At 37.5% G+C, this 14178-nt stretch overlaps 2 long non-coding RNA genes across 4 annotated transcripts in view; one reads left to right on the top strand and one right to left on the bottom strand.

The window, feature by feature from the left end:
• The window catches only part of LOC110255714 (uncharacterized), a 754959-nt gene extending 752378 nt beyond the window's left edge, over window positions 1–2581 (bottom strand). For both annotated transcript variants that reach the window (XR_014818117.1, XR_002336416.2), the window contains exon 1: window positions 2425–2581. This is a non-coding gene — a long non-coding RNA (uncharacterized LOC110255714). The remainder of the gene's footprint in view (window positions 1–2424) is intronic.
• Window positions 2582–2661: 80 nt separating this feature from the next.
• LOC146399587 (uncharacterized) overlaps window positions 2662–14178 on the top strand; it is a 396905-nt gene continuing 385388 nt past the window's right edge. For both annotated transcript variants that reach the window (XR_014818122.1, XR_014818123.1), the window contains exons 1-2: window positions 2662–2696; window positions 3223–3250. This is a non-coding gene — a long non-coding RNA (uncharacterized LOC146399587). The remainder of the gene's footprint in view (window positions 2697–3222; window positions 3251–14178) is intronic.

Here is a 14178-nt window from a genome sequence, read left to right as displayed (position 1 = left end):
CTTTATAGCTATTTTATATCTTAACCCATTTTCCCCAACCCCTCACCTGCCACCTCTAGCAACATCCAGTCTGTGTCCTTGAGCTTGTAAATCCTGCTTCCTGTGTTGTCTCTTCTCTAGCATGTCTTTTTCCTTCTCTCCCTTTTTAACCTTTCTGAAACAGTTTTGATTTGTTTGGTTTGTTTCTTATATATCACATAGAGTGGATGTTGTTTTCTAAACCAAGGTAAAAATAATGCCCCCTCCATTCTATCGCATTTCTATAAATGTCTAATATTTTTCGATCTTATTTCATCATTTAATAATTACTATGTTCATTAAATTTTTTGTTTTACTCTATTTGGTCAATAGGCTTATCTCATTATATAATCTATCTTAATTTTAGGAATATTTTGAATTGTGTTTTTTTTTTTGTTTTTGTTTTTTTTTGTCTTTTTGCTATTTCTTGGGCCGCTCCCGCGGCATATGGAGGTTCCCAGGCTAGGGGTTGAATCGAGCTGTAGCCACCGGCCTACGCCAGAGCCACAGCAACACTGGATCCGAGCCACGTCTGCAACCTACACCACAGCTCATGGCAACGCCAGATCGTTAACCCACTGAGCAAGGGCAGGGACCGAACCCGCAATCTCATGGTTCCTAGTCGGATTCGTTAACCACTGCGCCACAACGGGAACTCCCTGAATTGTGTTCTAATGGATACCTTTATATCAATATTCCTTTATACTGGAAGTTTTTGTCATGTCCTTAATCCCCTATTATAACACTTATTATTCTTTTTAACCAATTATTATAAGTTTCACCTGTTTGAATTAATATCCTTTAATGCTATTACTCTGTTTCAAAATGAAGCATGTATCCACAAAAAAAAGGAAAAAAAATGTTTTAAAATTTTAACCTGGACAATGTATTCTTATTTGAAAACAACGATAACAACAAAACTACAATGTATTCTTTTATTTTACTTTGTAGGATACTGTTGGTAATTATTTGTAATGATATAGCAATTCTGAGACTATTTTGTGATTATTGTGGAATTGATAAAATGCATAAAATTATGACTATCGGGGTGGTTCTCACATAGAAGAAAATACATGTGGGATGGATGATAGCATAAGGAACACTTTGAGATAGGATAGTTTGGAACTGGAATTACCACTACCAATTCATAAGTAACGTGTGTGTGTGTCTCTAAGTACATGTGGTTAAATACAACATTGAAAACATAATGTACAATATACATTTATCGTATATAATTCTTAATTCTAACAGAAGCAGCCTTAAAACAGTGACAGAGGAGCTATGAAAATTCGTGATAAGGTTCGTATTTTTAAAACCATTTCCTACTGAAAGGAATCAGGATTACCTGGTGAGACATATCCAGTTCTAGTGCTGATGCAAAGAGATGACATGGTGAGCCTGGACTATCTACGTGTGCCAGAAAGTAAGGATACGCTTAAAAGTAATAGACACATGTAAAATGATACTGGGAGAACCTGAAAGGAGTACCACAGGGATGACTGCAGAGCATCTGAACATCGGTACTTAGGTTGGTGGCACATGTTTTAAACATACCATTCATACAGTAAAACTCGCTCTACAGCTCTAGGGACTGGTGGCTTTTCAGGGCTATGCAGTGGTGGCCACTATCCATGTAAGCACAGATACTCAACGGCACTGTGGTGGACTGGCTAGTGCCCAGAATGGGTCAATCAGAGAGGCCCAACCTTATGCACTGACATCCAGGCTTCAGGTCCATCTCTGCCTGGTTGACTTGCAAATGTGTATTTATAAGGCAAATGGTCTGGAACTTGTTTAAAGTCCGTTCCTGTGGCTACCTGTTATGGTTTTGGTCAAGTCCATAACATCCACATAGAATACCCATATGGGCTCTTCCGTGATCATTTACAAACACGATCATTTACAAAGATGGGCTATATCTACATGTGCATGTAAAGTGAAATTCCTTGTACTTGATGCTGGTGAAAACCAACACAAAATTTATACGCAGCGTTTTATTCTTTTCATCTATAAAAGAAATGTCTCTTCATAGGTTAACACACACTATTATAAACAACCTTTCCTGTATTATCTCAGCAACTAAAAATGGAAAAGAACAAATGTGAACAAGGCGTAGGCTCAGACGGAAATTTCACACAGCACGAATGGAAAAGGTGGACAATAAAAAGTCCTTCCAAATCGTTCACAAAAACAACAGTGTTTTCCCCTTTCTCTCGGACCACATATCTGTGCAGCCCGGCACATATTAGCTATTCACTACATTATTTGCTTCATACCTCTGTCTCCAGTACAAAGGAAGTAATATAAAACTCAAAAGTCTGTCATAAAGCTACCGGTTCTGTCACTGGCAAAGTTCATTAACAATTCCCAGGAAATAAAAGTAGAATCTAGGTGAGAAAATCTAACCTTTCCTTCTTCCTTTGCGCTCTGTCTGGCTTGACTGCCTCACAGGACAAGGTGCCTGCGGAGGCCTCCGGGCGGGAATTCCAACAATGGCGTCAGCAACGCGCCTCAGCCCCGCGGGGCCGCCTTTTGAAGACGCTCCTCAGAAGCCGCTGAAATCAAGATGGCGGTGGCGAGTCGAGCGCAGAGCGGCTGCGCCCACTTGGATCTTGACATGCGCTGTGTGCAGAAGCGCTGCGCGCGCAACTGCAATTCAAGATGGCGCGGGCAGACAGGTATGCTGTCCCCGGGCGTTTCGTGTGGCGTGAATACCTTGAGCAGCACGGCTGCCCTCAACTGGCAAGAACACCGGTTCCCTCTCCTCTCTGAGAAAATCCCATACCGCAGCCCCAGCGTCAGACTGGGAGGGCGAGCATGAGCTCCAGCAGCACACTCCTGCGAGGGAGGGCCGAGCGGAGCTTGTGCTCCATCATGAGAACTCGCGACTCTCTCCTTCTCCCTTCTTTTATCAGAGAAGAGGGCTTCCCTTTGCTGCTGAACCTAACTAGGTCTATTGCTTTTGGTTCCGAGGACACCACACACCAGGCCGCGGGACCCTTGCTGGGGTCCAACTTGGGAGGGCCAGTAATAGTTCTGAGAGTGAAGGAATTTCGGTTCTGGTACCCGTGTACTCTGCTGTCCCTTCACCCTGCCTTCCTTTTCACGGGACCTGGTAGAAAAACAAATGCAAAGAAACACCAGCATTCCCTTTGGATTCCTTGTTCTGCTTAAATATGGCTGTCTCTTCTTCCTATTTTTTAGACCCAGGACACAGAAGGAAAAGGGAAAGGTAAGAAAATTAAGAATCTTTTGATACGTTCATACTTCGCTTCACTCCTTGATTGTAAGCAAAGGAAGGAGATTGCTACTGTGCAATTGGTTTTCTCATACGCCAAATGTGAAATTAGGTTATTATAAGGATTTTTTTCCATTTTGCAAAGTCTTGGCAAAGCTGTTGAGGAATCAGTTGTAGATACTCGGGGGTAAGTGACTGAGAGAATTTAATTTTTTTTTCTTTCTTCTGTTTGTTTATTTTTCCGCTGTACAGCATGGGGACCGAGTTACATGTATACATTTTTTTTCCACCCTTTGTTCTGTTGCAGTTGTAAGTATCTAGACCTAGTTCTCAATGCTCCTCAGCAGTATCTCATTGTAAATCCATTCCAAGTTGTAAAGAGAATTTAAATTTTTGATCTCAACCATGGAATCCCTCAGCCTATGATTATAATAATCCTATATTTCTCAATTGTCTTATTGCATTATTTTCCCCACCTCTCCAAATTCTGGGCACTTTGATGGATGATTCTTACCTAGAAGTACAGAAAAATTTCCCCTGGATACTTCTTCAAGTTTAAAATTAGTTTTACTTTGGAATAGTTTTTCCAGCACCCTTTTAGACCATTTTGAGTGTTTTCAAGATCAACTTATAGCCTTTCCTGTATGTTCTTAATAAACATACAACTGCCATTTTCAACTGTCACAAACATTGACATGTTCTCATAGAAATATTTTTTCAGTATTACTGGACCAAAACCAGTTTATTACAACTGTCATTCATCCGTGATTAAGGCTGGAGCTGGAATGTGTGGATTTTACTACAAAGCTACTCCATTCAATTCTTATCAAAGGTTTATATCATTAAAAGTAAAGGGGACTTTTTTTTTCTTTACAGGGCTGCATGTGCAGCATATGGAGGTTCCCAGGTCAGGAGTCAAACCAGAGTTACAGCTGCCAGCCTAGCCACAGCCACAGCAAGGTGGGATCTGAGCTGCATCTGCAAGTCACACCACAGCCCACAGCAATGCTGGATCCCCAACCCGCTGAGCAAGGCCAGGGATCAAAGCTGCATCCTCATGGACACCAGTTGGGCTTGTTACCACTGAGCCACAACAGGAACTTCCAAAAGGGCCTTTTGAGCACTATGAGGTTTATATAATCTACATACTGTTACATAACATCCTTTTGAAACCAACAGCAACACAACTGGGTATACATCCTTAACTTAAACCCCTTCATCTCTGATGACTCAGGAATGTTCAAAGCTATACTGGTATTTAGTAATATCCCCTCTGGCATCAGTAAGCAAATTGGGAGGTATTTAAATGAGAGATATCGACACTTTATATCTCTAAATTCACAATATTTTCAACTAAGAGTATGTCATGTCTTTGGACAAACAATGTTGACTACTTCGTTTACATGTGAATTTATATAATCAGAAATCATTGTTTTTATGAGAAATTGACAAGGAAGAGAATTTGAAAAATGTAAATTCTGGTGACACTATTCCACCAGAATGGGAGTGTGTATAATAAATTAGCTCTATGCTATTTTATTTAAGTTTGGCTAGTATCAAATTGCTACTAATTATTCAAACCAATAAGAATGCTCTTCTACTCTTCTCAATAAAAGTTTTAATATTTTCATTTATATACATTTATATAATCTTTATATTACATAAAGATAATAATATATAGTATTTATGTTTTCATCTGAAAAACATGGAACTTCTACTAAATTTATATACAGAATTTCACTTCTGAAGTAACGGTTACCAGTTCTTACAGTCTTTTAGGGTCATGGTTAAACTTTAATAGAAACTGGGAAATACTCTTTTTTGATTTGGCATTATATTTCATATTTAGTAAAACTAATTCTGTGACTTTAACAACTTGAGATACACTGTGTAATTAGATGTGTATTTTTTGGTGATTATGTACTGTTTTTTTCTCATGTTTCTTTAATGTCTGTTTGTAAAACAAAGCAAGTGGATGTCATGTAGTTTTTCATACAAACCTAAGAACTGGGCTCTGGGCGAAGCTTTTCCATTGTTACTTGAAAACCCTTAAAGTATTGAAATGTCTGCGAAAGCAATAAAATGATAACAGGATTATATGGTGATATTTAATTTTTGTACAAGTTAAATATCACTGATAATTAACTGTTAGAAGTTTATTTTGAAGTGACATTTTTCTGGAATACTAGACCTTTACAACATAATTAAAGGCTTTTTCATTGTAATAGTGCCCTATGGCTGCTATGAAACCTCTTCAAAATTATTCTACTTTATCAAGTATTGTACATATATTATAATATGTAAGGTGTTTACTCTGGTTATCTCTTAAAATAATTTTCCCAAAAGTTTAAGTAGTGATGTTTTCTTTTCCTGAATAGTGTACAGACTAGTGGGGGAAAATGAGTGTTGGAAAATTTCTGAGCAGCCAAAGTGTAAACTTAAAAAAAAATTAAGTATCATTCATTCTTAAATAGGCCAAATAATCAATAACCACGGTAGTATTTAGAAAGCAACAGTATTTATCTCTGCTGTAATAAATTGGCCCCATGAAGAAACCGTGATAATGTCTCCTTTGTGAGGAGGTTGCCTTTCACCATGCCTTCTCATTCCCTAACTGGCTGCTCCCACGTATTCCTGTTACCAGAAACTTCTCCATCAAGGCATTCACTTTGTATTAGTTGCAAGGCTTAAGATATGAAAAACTACCATAGAAGCTGTGGCATTTACGTCTTACAGCAATGGATGGAAATGGATCAAGATTTGGATAAGAGGAGAAACCTCTGATAGGACAGTAGTTAAAATACATGTTGCTTAGAAATGAGGCAGTGGAGGCAGGGCAAGAGACAAGACCCACATTTATTATTTCACCATTTTGAATGATTTCTATGAATGTTTTATCTGTTTGTTCCCTCAAAAGGCATAATCAGAGATGAGAAAACTGTGAAGGAGATTTATTTCCCTCCCCATTACTTTTGTTCACTGACTCTTAAGATACACTTTTTTTTTTTCCATTTTAAATCTGTGAAATTGGGGTATATTTTATATTTTATTATGAAATTCATACTAGTGTCTCACATTTGATAAATAGGATAAAATTATATATACAATTTATTTTACAGCATCAGGTTTATAAAGTATAATTATTAAAACTGAAATAACTTTTAACCCAAGAGGATCTGCTAGTACTAAATACTTGAGATTCACATTTAGTAAAGTGGGAAACAAGACTTTATATAAATCATAGAACAAAGAATAGAAAAGATAAAAAATACTAAAAGAGGATTATGAGACATTCCAAGTAGAGAGAGGAGTTCTAACACATGTTTAAAAGAAATCCTAGCAGAAGAGAGAGAATGGGATTTATAACATTTAAGAAGAAAATGTCTGGGAAATGATGAAAGACCCCATAGACTCACAGAATCTAGAAAACCCCAAAAAGGATGAGGTTTTTTTTTTTTTTTTTTTAATTACCTAAAAAGATCTTAGTAAAAATACAAAAACTACAAGACAAAAAGAAAATCTTAAGAGTATCTGGAGAAAATTATACATTACCTTTGAAGTTACAGAGTTACACTAAACTACAGCAATGGGAAAGAGAAGAAAGCAGGATGGTGGTCAGAATGTGATGAAAGAAAATGACTACCAATGCAGGCTGGACAGCACAGAATCACTCTTCCCTTCTCCTCCCCTCTAAATACAGCTAAGTAATGTAGCAATCATAAAAGGACTCTGAGGGAGTTACCATCATGGCTCAGTGGTAACAAAACCAACTAGTATCCATGAGGATGCAGGTTTGACCCCTGGCCCAGCTCATTGGTTTGGGGATCCAGCGTTGCCTTGAGCTGTGGGGTAGTTACAGACGCAGCTTGGATCCCATGCTGCTATGGCTGTGGCATATGCCAGCAGCTGAGGATCAGATTGGACCCCTAGCCTGGGAACTGCCATATGCCACAGGTGCAGCCCTAAAAAGCAATAAAGAAATAATGAAAGAAAAGAACTCTGAAAATGGGGGGGGGGGAGCAGGTTCATTATGACACTTAGCTTTTAGAAACCACACAGCAACTTTCTTTCTATTGCCTGAGTTTTTTGTTTTTATCTCATGTAACCACGGTTTGGTTTTGTCCTTACCATGTTTTTGCCTTTATTTTCCTGGTCTTGTCCTTACCATGTTTTTGCCTTTATTTTCCTATGTTAGTAGTATCAATTCAATTCAAGAAGTAAAGTTTATAGTTAACTATCTTTTTAATGTTACTTACTATAAACAAAATGCTTTCAAAATATCTTCCCTGTAATATCTACGATGGGTAAATTAATGACCTGTTGCTGTGTGAAGACTCTTTTTTTTTTTTTTTTTTTTTTTTGTCTTTTGTCTTTTGGTTGTTGTTGTTGTTGCTATTTCTTGGGCCGCTCCCGCGGCATATGGAGGTTCCCAGGCTAGGGGTTGAATCGGAGCTGTAGCCACCGGCCTACGCCAGAGCCACAGCAACGCGGGATCTGAGCCGCGTCTGCACGTCTGCAACCTACACCATAGCTCACGGCAACGCCGGATTGTTAACCCACTGAACAAGGTCAGGGACCGAACCCGCAACCTCATGGTTCCTAGTCGGATTCGTTAACCACTGCGCCACAACGGGAACTCCTGAAGACTCTTAAATAAGAGCAAATTGGGTACAACTTTTGGCCTGTTCCTGGTGGGTGCAGGGCAGGGTGTGGTGTGGGTCTACATCAGAATTTTGTATTATCTATATCAAGCTCCTCATTGAGTTTCCTTCTAGTTCCAGTCCTCTGAGAATTTAATACAAAACTATTATTACATATTAAAACATTTAAGTTTTTATATCTATTGAGATAATCTAAGAATTTCATTCTTAATTTTTAGTATTATGTATCAAAGTCAAGAGGAGAGAAAAAACAAGGATAATAGAGGAAACAGAAGTCTCTGGAACCTATAGCTACAACAAACATTAAACACAGCCTAACTCCCAGAAAGTAGCACAAAACCTCACCTTAAAGGCCTATTACTTCAGTTCCTGATACATGATACATCATATCTGGTTTTTAACAAGAAATTTTATAAGACATGCTAAAGGCAAGAAAAAAAAATGCTTCATGATCTGAAGTGATAAAACAAGCATCTGAACCAAATTCTGATATGAAACACATATTTGGAATTATAAGTTAGGTAACTTTAAAGTAGCTACAATTAACATATTGAGGGTTAATGGAAAGTGTAGGCAACATACAAGAACAGACAGGTGGTGCAAGTAGAAATTGAGAAACTAAAAATGAAAAGAAATGCTAGTGCTGTGAGCTGGATGTTTGTCTCCTCACAATATTCTTTTGTTTAAAATTTAATTTTTAAAAAAAAATTGTGCTAAAACTTTTTATTTTATGTTATTATTATTATTATTATTATCATTTGCTTTTTAGTGCCACACCCACAACATATGGAGGTTCTAAGGCTAGGGGTCAGATTGGAGCTAGAGCTGCCAGCCTACGCCATACCCTCCGCAACACAGGATCCAAGCCGCATCTTGACCTACACCACAGCTCATGGCAACACCAGATCCTTAATCCACTGAACAAGGCAAGGGATTGAACCCACAACCTCATGGTTCCTAGTCAGATTCATTTCTGCTGCGCCATGACAGAAACTCCTGTTTTATGTTGTTTAGTTTGTTATGAAGTATAAATGATTTACAATGTTGTGTAAGTGATCTCGTTTATATAAATGCATATATATATTATTTTTCATATTCTTTTTTCCATTGTGATTTATTATAAGATATTAAATATAATTCCCTGTAGTATATAGTAGATCCTTCTTGTTCCCACAACATTCTTATATTGAAGCCCTAATTAATGATATTTGGAAATGGCAACTTTGGGAGTAATCAGGTCATGGGAGCGAAGTCCTTATAAGAAATGGAAGAGGGAATTCGTGTCGTAGCACAGCGGAAGCAAATCTTACTAGAAGCCATGAGGTTGCAGGTTCAATCCCTGGCCTCACTCAATGCATTAAGGATCCAGCATTGCAGCGAGCTGTGGTGTAGTTTGCAGACAAGGCTTGGATCCTGCATTTCTGTGGCTGTGGTGTAGGCTGGTGGCTACAGCTCTGATTTGACCCCTAGACTGGGAACTTTTATATGCTGTGGGTTCGGCCCTAAAAAAAAAAAGAAAAAAAAAGAAGTAGAAGAGCACTAGTCCTCTCTGTGCCCTCTCAGCCATATTTGGACACAAGAAGGTGGTGTCTGCAAGAGGGACCTCACCAGGAACCCCATCATGCTGTCATCATGATCTGAGACTCCCAACCTCTAGACTGTGAGAAGTAAATGTTTGTTGTTTAAGCTACTCTATCTATAATCATCTGTTAGAGCAGCCTGAACTAAAATAGCTAGAAATCAAAAATATTGTAGCTGAAATGAAGGATGTCTTTGCTGAATGTATCCATCAGTAGAGGTACATGACTGAAGAATCAGTGAACCTGAATACATATCAATAGAAACGTCCCAAACTGAAAGGCAACGGAAAAGAATAGGAAAAAAGAAAAAGAAATAATAATAACTACAGCATCCAAGAGCTGTGTAACAATTTCAAAAGGTGTAATATGAACACAATGGAAATAACAGAGAAGAAATACAGAAAAGAGCAAAAGAAACTTTTAAAGTGTTCATGGTTGACAGTTTTCCAAAATTACAAATACAGGAAGCTCAGAGAAGACCATGCACAAAGCAGAATTTAAAAACCCAATAAAACAAAGTCTTCATTTGGCATATCATATTCAGAGAACATAAAGCTAAAGACAAAGATTATATCTTGAAAGAAGCCACAGGTGGCAAATTTCTCACCTATAGAGAAGCAAGGGTAAGAATTACATTGACTTCTCATCGGAAACTATGCAGACAAGAAGGGTAAGATGAACTAAAGTGGTGTGAGAAAAAAACAACAACACATAGACTTCTGCATCCAGCAAAATTATCCTTCAAAAGTAAAGGAGAATTGGAGACATTCTACAGCAAACAGAAAGTGAAAGAATTTATTCCCATCAGGCCATATTTACAAGAAATGGATTCTTCAGGCATAAAAATAATACATCTGAAACCCAGATTTACATGAAGAAAATAATACTACTGGAGAAGATATCAATGAAGATAAAATAAAAGCTCTTGTGTTTCTAATTCTTAATTCATCTAAAGTTAACTGTTTCAAGTCATAATAGCAACAGTATACTATGTGCATACAGCATATGCACAAGTGAAATGGAGAACAAAGTGTTGGCATGGATGGAAGTAACTGGGATACTTCGTTAAAAAGCTCTGACTTGTGAAACAGTATGTGTTATTTTAAAGTGAACTTAGATTAGTTAAAAGGCAGATTGGAAACTCTAGGGCAAACACCAACAAAATTTTTAAAATAAGCATAATTGATATACAAAGAGAGGAGTTAAAATGGAACTATGCAGAGCCCTGAATTAAAACCAAAGAAAGCAGAAAAGGAGAGGAAAGGAATCATAAAACAAATGTAATGGTCAGAAAACAGTTAACAAAAATGATAGATATTAAGCCAAATACTATCAATAATCATTTTAAATATGACTGTGTAGATATAACAATTAAAAGGCATATATTGTCAGAGTGGGATAAAAAGCAAACACAACTACAGGTTTTCTATAAGAATATATACTTTCACTGAACATAAAATTATAGATTGCAATTTCCTTTTCTTCCAAATTTTGAAGCTATAGTTCCCTTCTCTTTTGTAGCAGCTACACAGATTTTCTATTTAGATAGCATGACCCTGAGAAAACTAAGGCCATTATAATTTCTGTTCCTTTGTTTTTTCGCTAGAACATTTTAGAGTTTTTCTTGTGGAGCTGTATGCTTACACTTCACTGCAGTGCATATTTTTTTGGCAATTCTCTTTGGCTCTCTCAACCTTTTCAATCTGATGATGCTTATTTCTGGAGTATATTAGTTTTCAAATATTTCCTATCTTTGATTTACTCCCTCCACTTCTTTAAGCCCCTAGGTAAAAGCATTATTTTTACTTAAATTCATCCTGTTCTTTAACTTGTCCTCTCTTCTTTACATCTTTTTTGTCTGCAGAATGTGTTTTTTTTAAGAATTTGCATTTTCACATAGTTCTTATTCTGTATTTTCACTGTTATTAAATGAATCATGTTATTTATTCATTTTTTACGTTTGTATCCATTTTACTCTAATGCATTTCAATCTGGCATTGCTTAATGTTGTATTATTTCTTTTATCTTTCTGAGAATATTTATTATGGTTTTTTAGATTCTCATTTGTTTTTTCCATTTATTCTGGTTACATTGATGGAGACAGTCCCATTGTGATCTCTGTTTCATAGCACATAGGTCCTACACTTACATTTATAAACTATCTTCATGAACTTTTTGTTCCCTTAGGGCCATGAGCTTCTCTGGTGATCTGCTTCCACTTTGAGTTTAGAAGGTACACACAATGGAAGTCAGCTTTCCACAAGCCAGACTTTCATGTTGTTGTACATAAGTCCATTTCTATTGACCCGCTTAATGGCTAGTTCACCTTCTTCATCCAAGGCATGGCTCTCAGGCCTCTTCCTCAGACATACCTCTTTCATCTGACCACTTATTGTAACAAGCCTACAAATCAGGACTGAGGAAGGAGGCAGGAGGGGACTCCTGAGGGCAGTCGACCATCCGTGCTCATTGATGTCAGACCCCACTCCATCCAACTCCCCGTGGTACCACCCAGGCATTGCTCCATAACTCTTAGGTTAAGCTGCTGCCGTCCTTTTTCCTGATGGCAAAGCAGAAGGCAATTGTCTGCTCAAGAGAGTGTGGGAGAGTGACAGAGTACACACAGAATGATTTTCTTCAGGCTGTTTGGACCAATGTGAGTCAAACAGTTCAACATGAGTCACATTTTTGTTTGTGTGTTAGTTACAGAGCATGGTTGTCAGCTTGGCCAACCTCTGTACATCACCTTTGGTTTTCATCTTAAATAGGAAGTTATTTATCTCTCCTTTTTTTATATACACTTCTCATTTATCTTCAGATCACTCTTTCCCCTTTTTTCCAACTTGCCTAAACTTCATATACACATACACAAACACACACACATATTACATATAAATATATGTTTAATATAATGCATATAAGTATATAAATACATATATTTAAACACTTTTGTGGACCAGCTGATTGGATGATCCTTTATTTTGCTTTCTTCTGTAGGTGGAAGTCAAACCACTGAAAAAAATGATTTAAGTAAAACTTAGAGCTTGTTAAAGTGTGCGCTAAAGAGCAACAAAGTCTCAGTCTCCCAAAGCAACAGAAATAAAAGCAAAAATAAACCAATGGGACCTAATCAAACTGAGAAGCTTTTGCACAGCAAAGGAAAACAAAAAGACAACTTACAGAATGGGAGAAAATAGTTTCAAATGATGCAACTGACAAGGGCTTAGTCTCTAAAATATACAAACAACTTATACAACTCAACAGTGAAAAAGCCAACAACCCGATTGAAAAATGGGCAAAGGACCTGAATAGACATTTCTCCAAGGAAGATGTACAGATGGCCAACAAGCACTTGAAAAAATGCTCAACATCGCGGGCCATTAGAGAAATGCAAATCAAAGCTACCATGAGATACCAGTCAGAATGATCATCATTAATAAGTCCACAAATAACAAATGCTGCAGAGGGTGTGGAGAAAAGGGAACCCTCCTGCACTGTTGCTGGGAATGTAAGCTGGTGCAACCACTATGGAGAACAGTATGGAGGTACCTTAGAAAACTGTACATAGAACTACCATATGATCCAGCAATCCCACTCTTGGGCATATATCCAAACAAAACTTTCCTTGAAAAAGACACATACACCCACATGTTTATTGAAGCAGTATTCGCAATAGCCAGGACATGGAATCAACCCAAATGTCCACTGACAGAAAGTTGGATTCGGAACATGTGGTATATATACACGATGGAATACTACTCGGCCATCAAAAAGAACAAAATAGTGTCATTTACAGCAACATAGATGGAACTAGAGACTCTCATCCTGAGTGAAGTAAGTCAGAAAGAGAAAGACAAATACCATATGATATCACTTATATCTGGAATCTAATATATGGCACAAATGAACCTTTCCACAGAAAAGAAAATCATGGACTTGGAGAATAGACTTGTGGGGAGGAAGTGGGAGGGACTTGGAGCTTAGGGTAAATAGATGCAGAATGTTGCCTTTGGGATGGATTAGCAATGGGATCCTGCTGTGTAGCACTGGGAACTCTTGTCTAGTCACTTATGATGGAACACGTAATATGAAAGACAAGAATGTATACATGTATGTGTAACTGGGTCACCATGCTGTACAGTAGAAAAAAAATATATATATATATAAATGATAAAAAAAAATAAAGAGCAAAGTCCTAATAATTAGCTTTCAGTATGCCCGGAGAATTCTGAATTACCAGATTTTTAAACTTTCGTTGTTAGACTCCAGCAATCTCTTTCCTCACCACTTCAGTGGATGTAGAGTTCTCATTCAGATGGTATGCTCATAAGCATTAAAGTTTACATTAAATAATTTGCTTTCACATGGCACCTCTCTTTAAAGCATCATATAAATGCTAGTTAATTGCCATGCCCTCAGGAATTGTTCAACATTATCGTTTTCATCACACATCAAGAATCCAATATGAAATGAGGTTAAAATGCTTTCATAAAGACCTCACAGTAATAGGTAGCAGACGGCAAAATAGAAATTCCCCAAGTTTTCATTGCTTAGCTCACGTTTAAAAAACTTGTATCTATTTCAGTGACTGGAAAGCATTCTAAGTTTCTTTTATCACAGAATCCTCAGAAATTGGCAGTGGGCAAACGTATCGACTGATATCTTGGCATCCTTTTTTGCA

The sequence above is a fragment of the Sus scrofa genome, chromosome 10 (assembly GCF_054392235.1).
Source record: "Sus scrofa isolate SSC_HxYL_T2T_F1_AM1 chromosome 10, Sscrofa_HxYL_maternal_Yorkshire_Landrace_v2.0, whole genome shotgun sequence".
Taxonomy (NCBI): Eukaryota; Metazoa; Chordata; class Mammalia; order Artiodactyla; family Suidae; genus Sus; species Sus scrofa.
Note: the sequence above shows the minus strand (reverse complement) of the source record. Positions and strands in the feature narration are given on the sequence as shown.